This window comes from Tamandua tetradactyla, chromosome 9, assembly GCF_023851605.1.
Source record: "Tamandua tetradactyla isolate mTamTet1 chromosome 9, mTamTet1.pri, whole genome shotgun sequence".
Classification (NCBI taxonomy): Eukaryota; Metazoa; Chordata; class Mammalia; order Pilosa; family Myrmecophagidae; genus Tamandua; species Tamandua tetradactyla.
In genome coordinates, this window is record NC_135335.1 from 20534144 (window position 1) to 20551986 (window position 17843).

General features: G+C 38.5%; 1 pseudogene; it reads left to right on the top strand.

Annotated features, from left to right (window-relative positions):
* Nucleotides 1–507: 507 nt before the first annotated feature.
* LOC143645949 (N6-Methyl-AMP deaminase pseudogene) lies at nucleotides 508–1794 on the top strand (annotated as a pseudogene).
* The last annotated feature ends 16049 nt before the right edge of the window (nucleotides 1795–17843 follow it).

Genomic DNA, 17843 nt, shown 5'->3' on the forward strand with positions numbered 1-17843 from the left:
TCTTCTTTCAAATTCTTCTTTATGCTCTTTTACTGTCTTCTTGATCCCCTTTATGTTATTTACCATCTCATTTATTTTATTAAGCAGAGTTATGTGAACATCTTTGATTAGTTGTTCCAACATCTGTGTCTCCTCTGGTGTTTTCATTTGGCCATTAGGCAGGGTTATATCTGTCTGCATTTTTTTTAACTTTTTTTTTTATTAATTAAAAGAAATTAACAGGCGCGACGTGCGGTCCCCAGGACCAGCAGCATGGCAAAGGCATCTTGCACGTACCCGCGCGCGGCCAGAGAACTCTTGCTGAGGGCGCTGTTGTCATTGGTGCTCTGAACTGCTCCTGCCTGACACTCGTGGCTTCGAGGGCCCATGGTCTGGAGAGACTCAGGAACGGCAGTCCAGCTTGGCTGCTAGCTGCGCTTTGATTTGGATAGTACCCGCGTCGCCAACCTCTGTACGGAAAAATCACCTCTCCTCTGTCACTTCCTCCCCTTCCGTGCACAAGGTAAAAGCAGATACTGTCTATGCCTGTTGGCACCCTGAGGGAAATCAGTGGAGAGGGAGAGGTGAAGAACAGAAAAGTAAAGCTGAGCCGAGAGTGACATACATAGCTAACCTCAATAAAATGTGAAGAAGTAGAGTGATCTGAAGAAATTCAGGACCACAGATCTTACTGACTACAATCACAGTTCATACTGAAGAAGGACCTTTTTCTCTTCTAAAATCATGATGGAGGCAGATGAACAGCAACAACCACGGGAGACCAACTTTTACTTGGAATTGCCAAAAGTGGAACTTCATGCCTGCTTGAATGGATCTATTAGTTCTAATACCATGAAGAAATTAATAGCCAAGAAGCCAGATCTTAAAATCCACAATCAGATGACTGTGATTGACAAAGGAAAAAAGAGAACTTTAGAAGAATATTTCCAGGTATTTCAGATTATTCATCAGCTCACTGCTAGCACTGAAGATATTCTAATGGTTACAAAAGATGTTATTAAAGAATTTGCAGATGATGGTGTCAAGTACCTGGAACTAAGGAGCACACCTAGAGGAGAAAATACTACAGGAATGACTAAAAAGACTTATGTGGAATCCATACTCGAGGGTATAAAACAGTCCAAACAAGAAAACTTAGACATTGATGTTAGGTATTTGGTAGCAATTGACAGGAGAGGTGGTCCATCAGTAGCCAAGGAGACTATTAAACTTGCTGAAGAGTTCTTCCTTTCTACTGAGGATACAGTTCTTGGCCTTGACCTTAGTGGAGACCCAGCTGTAGGACAAGCAAAAGACTTCTTGGAACCTTTTTTAGAAGCTAAAAGAGCTGGTCTGAAGTTAGCATTGCATCTTGCAGAGATTCCAAACCAAAAAAAAGAAACACAAATACTACTGGATCTGCTTCCTGACAGAACTGGGCATGGGACATTTCTTAACTCCTCCGAGGGAGGATCCCCCGATCTGGTGAACTTTGTGAGACATCACAAGATACCACTAGAATTCTGTTTGACCTCAAACGTCAAAAGTCAGACAGTTCCATCTTATGACCAGCATCATTTTGGATTCTGGCACAGCATTGCTCATCCTTCTGTGATCTGTACTGATGATAAGGGTGTTTTTGCAACACACCTTTCTCAAGAGTACCAGCTAGCAGCTGAAACATTTAATTTGAACCAGTCTCAGATGTGGGATCTGTCTTACGAATCCATCGACTGTATCTTTGCTTCTGAAAGCACCAGATCTGAACTAAGGAAGAAGTGGAATAATCTGAAACCCAAAGTGCTACATTTTTAAACTGTAATGAGGTGAATTACTTTCAAGTTACGTGTTGCAACTAAGATTTTCCTGCCACCTGTCACTTAGTAAACTATATACTACTCTCTTCAAAGCATAGCAGCCAAGTACCGTGGGCTCGGCTCCATCATAGCACCTTACATATGGCAGGGTGCTCAGTAAATATGTGTTAAACTGACAGTCAGGCTCTGCAGTCTTACATAGCTTACCTCATGCTGCTTGTTGGAGGGGATTACCAATAACTCTCCATTCTACCAGTGACTTTTTTTTTTATTTAGTAGTTCCCATCCATTAGAGATCATAAAACCTCAGGGAAATTCAACTAGCAGCAAAGTTGCTCAGCAGCAAAGTTGTATTTTATTGTTTTTGTCTTTTTAATTAGAGAAGTTGTGGGTTTATAGAATAATCATCCATAAAACACAGGATCCCCACTTACTACCCTGCCACCAACACTCTGCATTGGTGTGGCACATTTGTTACAATTGATGATAGTGCTTTCTTTATTGCACTTTTTTAATAGTTATTTTTGTTATAACTGATGAAAAATTATTAAAAATCATACTAGTCAGTGAAGGGGAAAAGGGGTATGGTATATATGAATTTTTTCCTGTTTTCTTTTTATTTCTTTTTCTGAATAGATGCAAATGTTCCAAGAAATGATCATGATGATGAATATGTGACTATGTGATGATATTGTAAATTACTGATTATGTATGCAGAATGGAATGATCAAAAGTTAAAAAAAATTAACAAAACATTTAAATATCATTCCATTCTACATATATAATCATTAATTCTTAATATCATCACATAGTTGCATATTCATCATTTCTGAGTACATTTGCATCGATTTAGAAAAAGAAATAAAAAGACAACAGAAAAAGAAATAAAATGATAATAGAGAAAAAAAAAAACTATACGTACCATATCCCTTACCCCTCACTTTCATTTACCACTATTTCAAACTGAATTTATTTTAACATTTGTTCCCTCTATTATTTATTTTTATTCCATATGTTCTACTCTTCTGTTGATATAGTAGCTAAAAGGAGCATCAGACATAAGGTTTTCACATTCACAGAGTCTCTTTGTGAAAGCTATATCATTGTTCAATCATCATCAAGAAACATGGCTACTGGAACACAGCACTACATTTTCAGGCAATTCCCTCCAGCCTCTCCACTACATCTTGAACAACAAGGTGATATCTACTTAATGCGTAAGAATAACCTCCAGGATAACCTCTCGACTCTGTTTGGAATCTCTCAGCCATTGACACTTTGTCTCATTTTACTCTTCCCCCTTTTGGTCACGAAGGTTCTCCCAGTCTCTTGATGTTAATTCTCAGCTCATTCTAGGGTTTTTCTCAGTCCTTTGATGCTGAGTCTCAGCTCATTCCAGGATCTCTGTCCCACGTTGCCAGGAAGGTCCACACCCCTGGGAGTCATGTCCCATGCAGAGAGGGGGAGGGTGGTAAGACTGCTCATCATATTGGCTGCAGAGAAAGGCCACATCTGAGCAACAAAAGAGGCTCTCTTGGGGGTGACTCTTAGGCCTAAATTTTAAGTAGACTTGACCTATCCTTTGTGTGGTTAAGTTTCATGTGAACAAACCCCAAGACTGGGGGCTCAGCCTATAGCTTTGGTTGTCCACACTGGTTGTGAGAATATCAAGAATTCAACTTGGGGAAGTTGAATTTCTCCCCACTCTCACCATTCCCCAAAGGGGGCTTGCAAATACTTTTCCAGTCACTGATCAAATCATTCTGGGATTCATCGGGGGTCTGTCTGCATTTTGATATGCTCAGTGATCTTCTGTTGTTTTCATTGCATATAAATATCTTGATTGATTTACTTTGGGAGTTGATTTCTTTCAGTAGTCTAGGCCTTGTCTTTGTGGGATGGTTTGCAGCAGGGAGCAGGGTATGGGGTGGGGCACAACAGTGCAGTGATTCATTGCAGGGCAGGTATAGGCACAGGTTCAGGATGCTACACTGATACTTGTGAACGTGGGTGCCCAATGACCAGGGAGGATGTAGCTGTATGGTTGCACCAGTCTGGAGGACATAAACCTGGTGTGTACTGGTCTAGGATGCGGGGCCCTTTGTGTGCATGTGTAGAGTGATGTTATGCCTTCATGTGTTGGGGGCAGATATGACCTAGCTATGCAGGTCAGTGCTTTTTCAGAGCTGGGAAGCATGACTGAGGTCCCTGTGCATGTGAAGGACTAGGAGCACTGTAAACTGTAGTTCCCAGAGTTGAAGGATATGATTGAGGGCCTGTGTGCATGTGTAGGTCTAGGAGTGTTATAAACTGGTGTGCAGAGCTCAGGAGGACAGGGTGAGGCTGTGCAACTAGCCTGGTATGGAGGTTGGTGCCCACAGCCTTTATGTGCTGCCAGCAGCCTGCAGGGAACAGGGAGGGGCAGGTAGTGCTCTAGAGGGATGCAGGAGAGCTAGGCTGGGCTGCGCTGGGGGTGGGTACATGTGCTGGGGGCTGGGGGGGGGGCAGGGGCACCTGGAGCATGGAGAATGGGAGTAGGTGACAGGTTTCAGTGCATGGGGTGTGCGGTGAGTTGTAGGTCACAGGGCTGAGCTGGCGAGGAAAGGGCATTTAAAGAATGTGACCTGGCTTACTTCCTAGTCCCCGTCTCCCTGTCCATGCACTCCCATGGGCTCCGTACCTCTGTGCCAGGCTTCAGCTTTCTGCTTTTCAGTTCTTCAGCCTCTGCAACCAGGGCCAACTTGTGTGGTGCAGAAGGCTCTCCCAGGTCAGCTGCACTCTTGAATTGCCATCTCAGTCACCCTCCTGTCCCTTCTCTAACTTTTCCATGGAGCAAGGCTGAACTCGAGCTACCCTATTCAGCCATCTTCCAGGAAAACCCCCTTGGTTTCATTTTGAATCAGTCTATGAAACATATTGTACAAACAGGCTATATAATGATTATTTAGTTATTTCATTTAAATATGCCTATGGATAAGCTAACTCAGATATTAATTTTAGGTGGTAAAGATTTTCATATGTTAATTGTAGTGATATTTATGTCTTCATATTTTCCTGAAATCAGGAAAATGTATAGTAACATAGGTCATTACTATAGCAATGTAGATATTTCTGACAACTTTCTAATTGATATTTTGAAAACATTCAGTTTTGATAGATGTCCAAATGGTATTTAAGTTAGTGTTTAATACTTAGAATTTAAGAACACTGCTCTCTCAATTTGTAGATTTTTTCTTATTGCCTTAATTTTAAATGGGTTTATGAAATTTATTGTGCAAGTACAGGTTTTTCAATGATCATATGGATACTTTAATTAAATATGCCAATAGTGAAGCTAACTAAAATATCCATTTTTGGTGGTTATCAGTGTATTGTTTGTTTTCTTAAATAAAAATAAAAAAGAAATGCAGAAATTTTTAAAACAAGGCACAAAAACACACATCATTAATGATGAAAATTCAACTCCATTAAAAGTAAAATGAACAATCTAAAAACCTAATAAAGAAAAGACCAGTGGTAGCTACTTAAGGATATTTGCAATACATATAAACAAAGGAAGAGTATCCACTATATATAAGGATTTTCTATAAAACAAGCCTTCAGAAAAAATAGGCAAAGACGCAAACTAGACATTGACAGAAAAGAAAAACTAAATAGTTAATAGGAACATAAGCACATTTAGTAATAAGATGATTATAAATTAATATTGCATTGATACACTGTATTAGTTAGGGTTCTCTAGAGAAACAGAATCAAAAGGGAACACTCGCAAATATAAAATTTATAAAAGTGTCTCATGTGACCGTGGGAATGCAGATCCAAAATCCGCAGGGCAGGCTGTGAAGACAACGACTCTGATGGAGGGTCTGGATGAACTCCACAGGAGAGGCTCACCAGCCAAAGCAGGAAGAGAACCTGTCTCTTCTGAATCCTCCTTAAAAGGCTTCCAGTGATTGGATTAAGCATCACTCATTGCAGAAGACACTCCTCTTGGCTGATTACAAATGGAATCAGCTGTGGATGCAGCTGACATGATCATGATCTAATTCTATGAAATGTCCTCATAGCAAAAGACTAGCCAGCACTTGGCCAACCAGACAAACAGGTACCACCACTTGGCCAAGTTGACACATGAACCTGACCATGACATACACCATCTCATATCAGTTTGAAAGACCAAGTTTTGGCAAAAATGTGGAGTCACAGGAACTCATGCATTCTTGTTGAGAAGGTAAATGGGCACAATTATGTTGGAGGCAAATTTGGAAGCATTTAGTAAAATTAAAGATATGCTTCTCTATAATCAAGCAATACCATTATAAGGATATATTCTAAAAAAATTCTTGCACACATATAAAGAATATACATGCAAGAATGTTCGTAGCAGCATTGTTTGTCATGCGAAATCCTCCCCATCCCTGCAAGACACTTAAATAAAGATTAGCAGATAACTAAATGAATTATAATTCAGTTAATTAGGGGAAAAATCAGTGCAATGGAGCTACATATATCATCATGGATAAATCTCTCATAAATATGCTGTGTGAAAATGGCAAGTTGCTGATGAATATGTTTGACATTTACCTAAAAATTAAAACATGAAAAACAATTCTTTATTTAGCCTATATATAAGTCCTTTACATATATACAATTATATTAGCTGTCAGTTTTGTGCTGGATAAATGGCAATGCAAGTGGTGAAGGATACACAAAGGGATTAAAAATACTGGCCGTTATCTGTCTCTCAAGTTATAAGAACTTGACTGGTTGTTGCAACATTTTACTCCTCCTCTGATTTTTATAGACCTAAAATATTAGAGCTATAAATAGATAGAATAAAATAGAGGAGGAATAATACATCTCCAATATATCAGTAAATTGCTCCTTTTGATGCCAGTAATGCCAAGAAGAGCTGTACTTCACATATGATTAGATTAAAATGTTCCTTTACTGGCAGGGACTCTAGCAAACTAAGCCTGCTATTCATAGGGGCTTCTCTGGTTCTTTCACTTATCTTAAGAATTAAGTACAGTGGGATAGCTGTGTTGTAATGGAAGAAGAAACAAATTTCCATCAATTCAGCACTTAATGATGGCTAAGGGGAATAAAGTTGAGCCAGTTGCTTCCTTAGATAAATTTGCTATAACAAAATGAACAACAGCTCTTTCAAGGGCTTATCAGAGGAGGGTAGAAAAGGTTCTGGGGCCACATAAATTTTAGCCTAGTAGGGTAACAAGCTTTACCACATCAATTTCACTTCGATCCTTCTCAGTTCAGATACTGATATGACCTTACAAGGGCACTTTTAAAGAGCTCAGGAAACTACTACAAGGGAACACCCCTCTGTTAATTTGCATATTAATAGTGGGGCAGCTTATTAAATTCTTTCCTTTATCTATGATGAGGAGTATGCTAACTCGATGACTGCTAAGAAAATGTCCTGTGCTTTGGACATTTTTAACCTGTACTGAGTCCCAGGGCTTCTGGAGCTTTATTTACATTCAGCATTGTGCAGTTAGAAAGGAAATAGGCAGACCTGGGTTTGAATTCTTGTCCCACCACTCGATAGATTAAAGGATGTAAATTCTGTTAGCATCACTTCTTTCTCTGCAAAAATAGGCAGATAATAAAAGGTAATCATGTTCATTGCAGCACTGTTTAGAATAACACAAATTTTAAAATAGCATAAGTAAATCAAAGTAGATTCATATTATAGATCAATGCATAGTCCCAAATGAATGAGATCAATCTATAGTCTTATGGAAAGGTATTCCATGTCATATTATCAAATGAGAAATGCAAGGTGCCTAAGAATGCATAGTGTGTGACCCTTTTAAAAGTAAAATTTCTCCCCACTTTACTTTTTGCCTTTATTCTCTTTTTAAATTGATGGTTAAATATCAGGATGGATACATACCAACTCTTTATGTTTATCCTTGGGCATGAGAGAGAAGATTTTAAACTTATAACCTCTGTACTTTTTCATTTTACAATGACTTTAATTCTTCTTAAAAGCAAGAGGAAAAGGTAAAGCCTGCTTTGCAGTGATGTGTGGCCAAATTGCACTGATTTATGTAACTATAGCAGTATATATATATATATATATATATAGCTCACACATGGAATGGATGGGATTATATTTTGGGCATATCATTGGCTGACTCATAGATTCATTTAATCATTCAACTATTTTTTCCATTCATATCCCTTCTTGGGAACACTTAGCCCAACTCAATTCCTTTACTCCCTTTCCAGTATGTCACCAGTGATGAAATAAATGATGCTATTTGGTCTTGGGTTGAAACATGCTGGAACATTGGCTCTGACCATTTCACTCTGCTACTTCCCATACACACCACAAGGGTGTGCAATGATTTTTAAAAGTGGAATTTGCTATGTTTTCCTTACATTGGAGATGCTTCCAGTCTCCCTATAATTGGTGCAGGCAGATTGCCCATCAAGCTTTTTCTCTGGGGGTCCTCCAGAGAGGGGAGTTAATAGCTGGGACCTAAAGGATACGTGCTCACTCCCTTGATAATCTGAGGTTCTCGGGGGCTGAGATGAAATTGGGAAAACAGGGCTCATTAGTTACATTCTGGTAAAGAAAAGTTAACGGTGTCCAGAGGGAACAGATTTTATTTTTGCATTATTGCCATTAGGAATTTCTTGCTTTCTTTTCTGACAGTTTTTCGTATATCTACCAATTTCTTTCTCCCTCTCTCCTTCCCTCCCACACTCCTTCCCCCTTTCCTCCCCACACAGCCTCCCTCCTTCCTGCTCCTCTTTCTTTTGTTATTCCTGCCTTCCTTTGTGTGTGTATGTGAATAATATATCCACTTAATAAAAATTTAAAAATACACGTGCATATAGTAAAAGCCAAGTCACCCCTCTCCTCTATCCCTTAGTTCCAAATTCCCTGTTTATCTTCCTGGAGGTCACCACTGTTACAACCCGCTGTTGCATTTGCAAATATATTCATATTTATGTTCTTTCTTCCTCCCCCACACAGATGACAGCTTATCATTCATATTGTTATGCAGCTTGCATTTCCACTTAATATTTCTGTGCAATCTGTCTACATTCATATAGGGCAAGAAGCATCGTTAATTTTATTATTTGCATTGCAAATTATTGAAAAACAGTATCCTTTAATTTAATAAATCACACTCCCTTCTCCCCATATGATGGACATTTTGATTGTTTCTGATCTTTTGTTAACATAAACAACATTATGATAAATAGTTTTTACATAAGTGTGAATATACACTAGGGTTAAATACTTATGAGCGGGTTCTCTGATTCATAGGTTATAAGCACTGCAAAATTCTGATAGATACAGCTCAACTGACTTCCAGAGAGAGGCTTTCTCCATTTACATCACCTCTAGCAAATCTGGAGTGCACATTTCTACAAATTCTCCTCAATATAATTGCTTTAGTCTGCTAGGCTGTCGAAATCCAATATACCAGAACTGGGGTGGCTGTTACAATGAGAATTCACTAACTTACAAGCTAACAATTCTGAGGCCCTGAAAATGTCCACATCAAGGCATCAGCAGGTGATGCTTTCTCCTTGAAGACCAGCTACCAGCAATCTTGGACTCTCTGTCACATGGGAAGGCACATGGCTGGTCTCTCTCTTCTTTCCCGGGTTTCTTTGCTCTCAGCTTCTGGTCGTTCATCTGTGGCTTTCTTTCTCAGCTTCTATGTCTTTTTCTGTCTGTCTTTCTCTGAATTTCATCCTTTTGTAAGCAGTACCCTGCTGGCAATGGTGCCAGCTGAGCCCATTCCAGGTATGATAGTCTCAAAACAAAGAATTTAGAGATAAGAGGGCCAGTAGGAATAAGCAGCAAAGTTTATTAAAAGGAGAAGTTTATTAAGAAGAGAGAGTACACATAAGAGAGGTTAGTGTGGGTGTGCCCAATAGACATGCACTGAGTGAAGTGGGCCTGCCTGTTTATAAGAAAGTTTTACCAGTGTCAGGTTTCCATAGTAATCTTTAAATACTAGGTTTTTTTCTTTGTTCTAGGAGATGATAGCGAGTGGAATTCATGGTTTGTTGTCATATACCTGAAATCTGCCTTTGGGCAAATTGTTAACAATCTTTATGACCCTATGCTTCCTATTGTTAACTAAAAGTTTGGTTGGGCCCAGAATTTTATAAGCTTTTAAGGTTTGGGGAGGTTTAAATGGTTTGGGGAGGTTTAAATGGTTTTGGGAGGTTTGAGGCTTTAGGGAAATTTTTTTGTCTTAGAAAGTTTGCAGCTCTGAATTAGTTCCTTCGGAGCTAGATAAGAAACAAGGTACTTGCAGTTGTCTGTTAACTCTTTCAGAGCTGAAATGGAAACCAGGGACTTACAGTTGTCGTATTTTATCCTGCTTCACTCTTCAGACTCCTGTAAGAGGATTAACACCCACCCACAGCATGCCTCAACTGAAATAAATACCAGCAATAGGTTTACACCCACGGGAAAAGGATTAAGTTTAAGATCATGATCTTCTGAGGTTCCTTCAGCTTCAAACTACCAAACGCCACCATATGGACTCCCAAATGACATGTTCCTTCCATATGCAAAATGCGTTAGTCCCATCAGACTATTTCCAGAGTCTTAAATCATTTCAGTAAGAATAGTAAGCATACAGTGTCATGGAAATCAGTTACAAGTGTGGCAAAATTCCTTCCTGGCTGTGGACCTGTGGAGTTTAGAAGTTATCTGCTTCCAATATACAAAGGAGGGACAGTTGCAGAGTAAATATTCCCATTGCCATAGTGAGAAATTGGAAGGAAAATGGGTATAAAGTCTGCAAATGCATTCTACTCCATTAGAGATCAAGGTCCGAGAGTCATATGGAGAATGATGTTCTATCCGTGGGCCCTGGGAGAGTGGCAGACACAACGCCTTTATGGCATGGTGCAGCAGCCATGCTTTTGGCTCCACCCTCTTCAGGCATTAAGGCAAGGGCCAAATTCCAGTGGTCGTCTTCATGAAGCATTGGGGTGGCAGCTGGATTCCAGACCCCAACCTCCTCCAACATGGCGGGTGGCTGCCAGGCTCTCTGCAATCTCCAGGCACAGGCTTAATGCCGGCAGAAAAGTGGGGTCATGACCAGACTCTCCCTAACCCCTGGGGAATGTGCCCCACCCTCTCTGAAGACTGGCGTGGTAACACTCTCCCATCCTCTGCAAGCTCTATGAGGTACTCACCCTTTTCACATACAAGGGTAGCATCTATCCCCTTGGCCCAAGAAGATGTGTTCCCTCCAGGCCACAGTGTCCACTGACCTGCCTTGAAGTCATTTTTCAATTTGTCCCTTTTCTGTCCCTTTTTGTCTGAGCTAGCAGTGATTCTGTTCGTACTGATTTTGCAAAAAAAAAAAACTTGTTTTTGTACGCAGTGCACAGGGGTCCCACCATCAGAACTTCCACAGATCCTTCTGGACAATTGCATTTCTAATCCTGACTTGCACTGAAATGCCTGACTGATTCCATGCTCACTTGTATCTTCACATCCCTATGGATGTGAAGTCCCTCTTCTCTGTGGACTCAGTTTCTGGAAGCCCAGAATTTTCCAAACCTTCAGTTTCTGATTTCACTGAACCAAAGAGCTCATTTCTCAGCTTATTCATTTCCTCTCACATATTGCTATCAGCTGCAAGGAGAAGCTAGCCTGCCCTTTCTACATTCAGTTTGGAAATTTCCTCAGCTAAATATCCAAGCTCATCACTTGAAAATTCTACCTTCCATCTGACAGGACTCGTTCTTGCCAAATTTTCTTCCTCTTTCAAACAAGGATCACCATTCCTCCAGTGACACATTCATCACTTCACTCTACGTCCTCCTCAGAAGTACCTATATCGTCCATATTTCTACCAAAGTGTCTTCAAAGCAATCTAAATCTTTTCTATCAGGTACCTCATGAAGCTTCCAGAAGGTTTTCCATACCCATTTATAAAGTCATTCCAGCATTTTTTGGTATTTACAGTTTTAACACCCCCATTCTTCTGGTATCAAAACCTATTTTAGTCTATAAGGCTGTCAAAATGCAGTTGGAGAATTGAGTTGGCTTTTACCATGGGGATTTACTAACTTACAAGTTTAAAAATTTGAGGCCATGAAAATGTCTAAATCAAGCCCTCAACAAGAGATGCTTTCTCCTCGAAGACTGGCTAGATCTTGGCCTCTGTCCGTGGAAAGGCACATGGTGGTGTCTGTTGGTCTCTCCCTTCTCTTCTGCAGAAACAAACTTCTGGTGCTCTGACAGCTTCTGGATACTCTGTCTGTGGCTTTCTTTCTAAGCTTCTTTGTCTCTTTCTCTGAATTTCATCCTTTTACAAAGGACTCCAGTAGAAGGATAAAGACTCACGTGGAGCATGCCTCAATGGAAATATAACCTATCAAAATGCCCCCCCGCCCCACAGTAGGTCTACACCCACAGGCATCTATTAGCCTTAAGAATATGGTCTTCTGGGATCCATTTATCTTCAAACTACCACAAAATTATAATAAACTTTTATTAAACTTTGCCAATATCATACATGAAAAATAGTCAATTGTAGTTTTATTTGCTCTTTTTTGTCTATGAACTAGTGTCTTTTCATATATCCAAAAACCATTAGCAATCTTTTTCTGTGAATTGTCTGTTTATATGCTGTCCTCTTAAAGAGTGATTTGTTTTAAAACAGATATCTTGAGAGGGTATCCTTCCATGTAAGAGATGCATATACTTATTTCTTAACAGAAATTTTTTTACTTTGTTTTTTTTTTTGCCATGTTTTTAAAATGAATTTTTTCTGTAACAAATCGATTCTGTGGTTTGGGTCTCATTTAGAAAAACCTTATTCGCTCAATGGATTTTCAAAAATCACCATTTTTTCTTTTATTTTTGTGAAGTTATCATTTTTAAGCTTAATTTTTAAAACCATTTCCAATTTATTTTTGCATTAGTTTGAGATAAGTTTCCAATTTTAACTCCTCCCTAAAACTAGCCGGTATTTCAATGCCATTTATTGACTAATGTATTTATGACCCATGACTTTGCAATGTGACCATCATCACAAAATAAATTCTTTTGTGTTTTTGGGCCTATTCCTAGACTTTCATATCTGTTGCTTTGACTTTGCCATCTGTTTACATTCCAGTATCACACAATTTTAATTATATATTATATTAGCTGACAGACTTATTATCCTTCTGCTATTCCTTTTTTTCTTGACATGCTTGTTAACGTTTCTCATATGAAATTGGAGAACCAGTTTATCTGTGATTTCCCATATCCCACCAAACCATTTCATTTGTTTTTTTATTGGAGAAGTTATAGAAAATTGATATATTAATCTATGAGGAATAGACAATGAATAAGTCATGATTTGATTTTCTCATCAGGTGTTTATAGATTTCTTCATAAGATCTTGCATAGTTTGGGATAAATTTATTCCTAGTTCTTTTTGTTCATCTTTCCCAAAGGTAATTAATCATATTCTATCATTCTACTTTAATGTTTTTTAAATATTGCTATTGATTAGGTAAATTATTTGTTTCTTATTCTAGCCTCTTACTGAGTTCTCCTATTACAGTTTATTCTTTGGGTTTTCTAGGAAGGAATCATGTCATCTTCAAATAAATTACTTTAAAAAAATCTCTAAGGAAGCATAATTTACATAAACCATATCCACCAAACACCAAAGCAAAAATATAAAATTTCTTCATTACCTGAAAAAGTTCCTTGTGCCCTTTTCCTGTCATTAACCCTTTCCACAAGTAATCTCTGATGTGCTTTAAGATTTGGCTGTGTTGCTGCATGTATTAACCGTTCATTGATTTTTATTGCTGAATAGTATTCCATTGAATGATTATACTACAATTTGTTTATACATATACCAGCTGATAAATTTTGATTGTTTCCATGTTTGGTTGTTATGAATAAAGCTGCTATAAATGCTTTTGTACAAGTCTTTTGTGGGCATATGTTTTTACTTCTTTTGGATAAATAAGCAAGAGTGGAATTGATGGGTCATATTATAATGTTATAAAATATTGTCAAATTACTATCCAAAGTCTTTGTACAATTTTGCATTCCCAGTAGAAATGTATGAGAGTACCAGCTGTTTCATGTTTTCACCAAAACTATGTATAGCAGACTTTTTAATTATAGTCATTTTAATGGGCATGTGGCCCATATTTCATATTAATTTATATTTAACTGACCATTAATAATTTTCTTTCTTTCTTTTTTGTATGCTCTAAGGTGGGGTCATATTTCATTCTTTTTCCATGTGTGTATCCTATTATGGCAGTACAAATTGCTGAATTTTTGTTTTTGTTTTTGTTTATTTGTTTGCTTTGGGACGTGCATAGTCCAGGAATCGAACCCGGGTCTCCTGCATGGCAGGCAAATGACCATTAATAATTTCAATACCAACTTTAAACATTTGTCTAGTAAGTCCAATGTCTGAGTTTCACAGGGACGGTTACTATCTTTCGTTTTACTGCGTATGGACCTTTATTTTTGTTTCCTTGCATGCCTCATCCTTTTTTGAATATTTATCAAATATGTGTCATCTCCTAAAATAAGATTATCCTCTCTAGCATTGGTTGTTGTTGCTATACATAGTAGTTGTGGTTTGTTTTTTGCTTAGTGAGTTTTTTTACTTAATTCCGCAAAGCATGTATTATTTTTCATTTGTGGCTACCAAGGTTTCTGCTTGGTTAGCTTGATGGTCAGTTAATATATGGACAGAGATTTATTTAAGTACCTGGGAATAATATGTCTTCCCAGTCTTTGCAGAGGGTGAGTGTTGGGCTTCCAGCCCTCAGCCAGGCAGTCTACAACTCGTTTTTAGCTTTCACTTCCAGCCTGATCCTGGCTCCCAATAGAGCCAGAAGTGTGTCTTTGGGTCTTTATCAGGTGTTTTCTGAGCACGTGCAGCCCTGGCTGTCTGCACAGCCGTACATGCTCTCATGGGCAACTAGATTCTCAGGAATATATCAGAGGTTTCCAAAGCCTGGAAGGACATTTTACTCCCCAGCTTTTCCTTTTAAGCATTATGGTTAGTTTGTTGTTTGCTTTAAGTCTTGTCTTTGGCCTCAGGTAGCTACGTGAGATTAAACAGTTGCTTCTGATTGTTTTTGACAAAGAACTCCACAGGAAGAAAGATTGTGCACACCGGGTGAGTTGGATCAGGTCAAATAATAAAAAAAGTGAGATCTTCCAAGGGACTACTATATGGTAATTCTTTGGAAATGGGGCTTTGAAGGTGCTCCAAGCCTCTTTGGACCCGCACATTGCCTGCCAGGCTGCTGCTTTTCATGATTACCATGATTATCTATCCACTGTCGATTTTAATGCCGCTGAGGAGCTGGGGAGTGGGGGATGGGAATAAGACACATTAAAATGCTACAAAGTTCATGGTTCTTAATGGAATTAGGCTTTTTTCTTGAACAAATATTCTCTAGGAGAGCTCAAGACATTGGTTAATTTCAGGAGTTCTGAAAAAGGCAATTTTGATAATTTTTGCTAGTGTTCTTATTTTTACGGAAAAGAGAATCTTTGGTGACCTTATTCAATCATTTCCTGCCATCACTTGCCGAACTTACGATTGGTTTATTTGCCTTCTTATTTTCAGTTTCAAGAGTTTTTCATATATTTCGAATATTAGACCTTTGTCAAATATATGCACTGAAATATTTTCTCCCAATCTATGGCTTACCTTTTATTTTTGTAACGGTGTCTTTAGAAGAGGATTAATTGCGAATCTTGCTGACGTATCCATTGTCAATTTTTTCTTTTGCAGCTCGTGTTTTTGTTTCCCATATAAAAAATATCCGTGACCCCATGGTTATTGAGAATCCCCCCTTATGTTTCCTTATAGAATGTTTTAGTTTCGGCATTCCACTTGTGGTAGTTTGAAGTTCTATATACCCTAGAAATACATGCTTTTAGAAGTCATCCATTCCTCTCGGTTGAACTTATTGGAAGTAGCACCTTTTGATGAAACTACTTCAGTTACCTCAGTTAAGGTATGGCCCAATCCCATCAGATAGCGTTTTAATCCTATTACCGGAGTCCTTTATAAGCAGAATGAAATTCAGACACAGACAGACAAAGAAACAGGACTCAAGAGGCTGGAGATCGAGAGAATGGGGAATAGAAGAGGGAGACCAGGGATGCTGCCTTATGTCCTGCCATGTGAGACAGGAGCCAAGGATTGCTGGCAGGCAGTCCCAGAATGCTGATCTTTGGGGAGAAAGCATGCCTTGATGACACTTTGACTTAGAATTTCTTTTTCTCAAATCTTTGAACAAATAAAATCCTGTTTTATAACCCGATGCATTTCATGGTACTTTCCTGAGAATCCTAGGAAACTAAAACTCCCTCGACATGGCCATAGCTTCCCAGGAGAAAGTTTTAATCTTACTGCAGTAAACAAAATGGACCTAAATTTTTTAGTTCAGTTATGTTTGATAGGTGGGCTTTAATAATATAAAATTTCTTTGCATGAATTTGACTCATTGAGTCAAATTAGCTCTCCTATAACTTAATTTTTAATTTTTTGTTCATTTGAGCTGTCACGGACTGGAATATGTAAATTAGTATTTACTATTATGATTGTGTTTCTTTTGTCCATGTGTTTCACTTCGGCCCTTTTGAATGTTAAAAACATGTTATTTGGTCCATGGATTCTCTTTGAATAACTCACATTTCTGCACAATACAACTCCTCTTAGAAAGGCATTTATAGTCACCCTAAGAGTGTATATATAATGAAATATACCAAACTAGTAAAGTTTAGAGATTACTGTCTCCATAGATAAAGACGAAGACTTATCCTTCTTCTTTCTGGGGATGATCTGTACACATTACAAAGTAAATATAACATTTTCTCTCCAGAGACGATGATCAGGGTCCCAACAAGCCTATGTAAGTTCGTGGATTCCAAATTTAGGGATCCTTCTCTTGTAACACAGTCTGATGCATGAGCAGCATGATTTCTCTTTGGTTGATTGGCTCCCTATGCCAGGCTCTTTCCTCCACCCATAGGACTGTAACTTCTGGAAATGCTGGGAGAGTTAGTGAAGGCCCATCTTTCAACTCTGCACTCAATTCTTCTCATGGCTTAGGGAATGAGACTGGGAGAAGATAACCTTTTTGTACACTACCTGTCTACAGGATGGGTGGGTGTTTTGAATTTTTCTCCATTTGATGAGGACACCAAGGTCTGAGCCCAGGTTTGACTTCAAGAGAGAAACCTAGAGTCCAACAACTCTCCCCATTCTTGGATATCGAGGGGTTATTTGCCATCAATTCTGGGCACATAATTCTGCTCTATGGCTTTCAGCTGTGCATTGGATCTAGTCTTCCTAAAGTGTACACCTGCAAAGAGTTACAGGTGATTGATTCAAGTCATATTTATCAATACAATTTCCATTTGACACAAATCCATAGGCAAAGGAGGGATATTGGCTCCTTATCTTGCAGTATCTAGGAGAATACATTCGTCTTTTCTCTATTCTTCTTTTCTGCACATTTTCTCCTAGAAATTGCTCTTTCAAAAATTCTCCTTGCAATATTTAGTGAGCTTAGCTATACAATAGTGACAAGCTATACAATACAAGAAAGGCCAAGAAAGATTTATGTACTCTTGAGGTTTTTTATTCTAGCTTATGGAAGTTCTCATAGAAAATTGATTGTGCACTTCTATTTTCATTTTTTTAATGACAGTAATTTGAGAAAAGGGCTCATTAAAACTGTACAGTAGTAAGCTTCAAAATGTTTTAAATGGGTCCTCTTCAGAAACACTTGTATTTTAACCTTATTTACTCATATGAAATGATTTTCACTCTCTTTTGATGCTGTTGATATAATTAAGGAGCACTTTGTATCTCAGAAGTTTTTACCACATCTTCTAAAGTTCAGTATTAAGTGAGAACTGTTGGTCTGGGTTACCTGCACAGAAAGTTAGAAATGAAAGTTGAAACTAGAAACACTTCTTTCCTATCCTGTTTAGAGCCTCCCTCACATCTTGGTTCCTAAGGCTGTAGATCAGGGGAT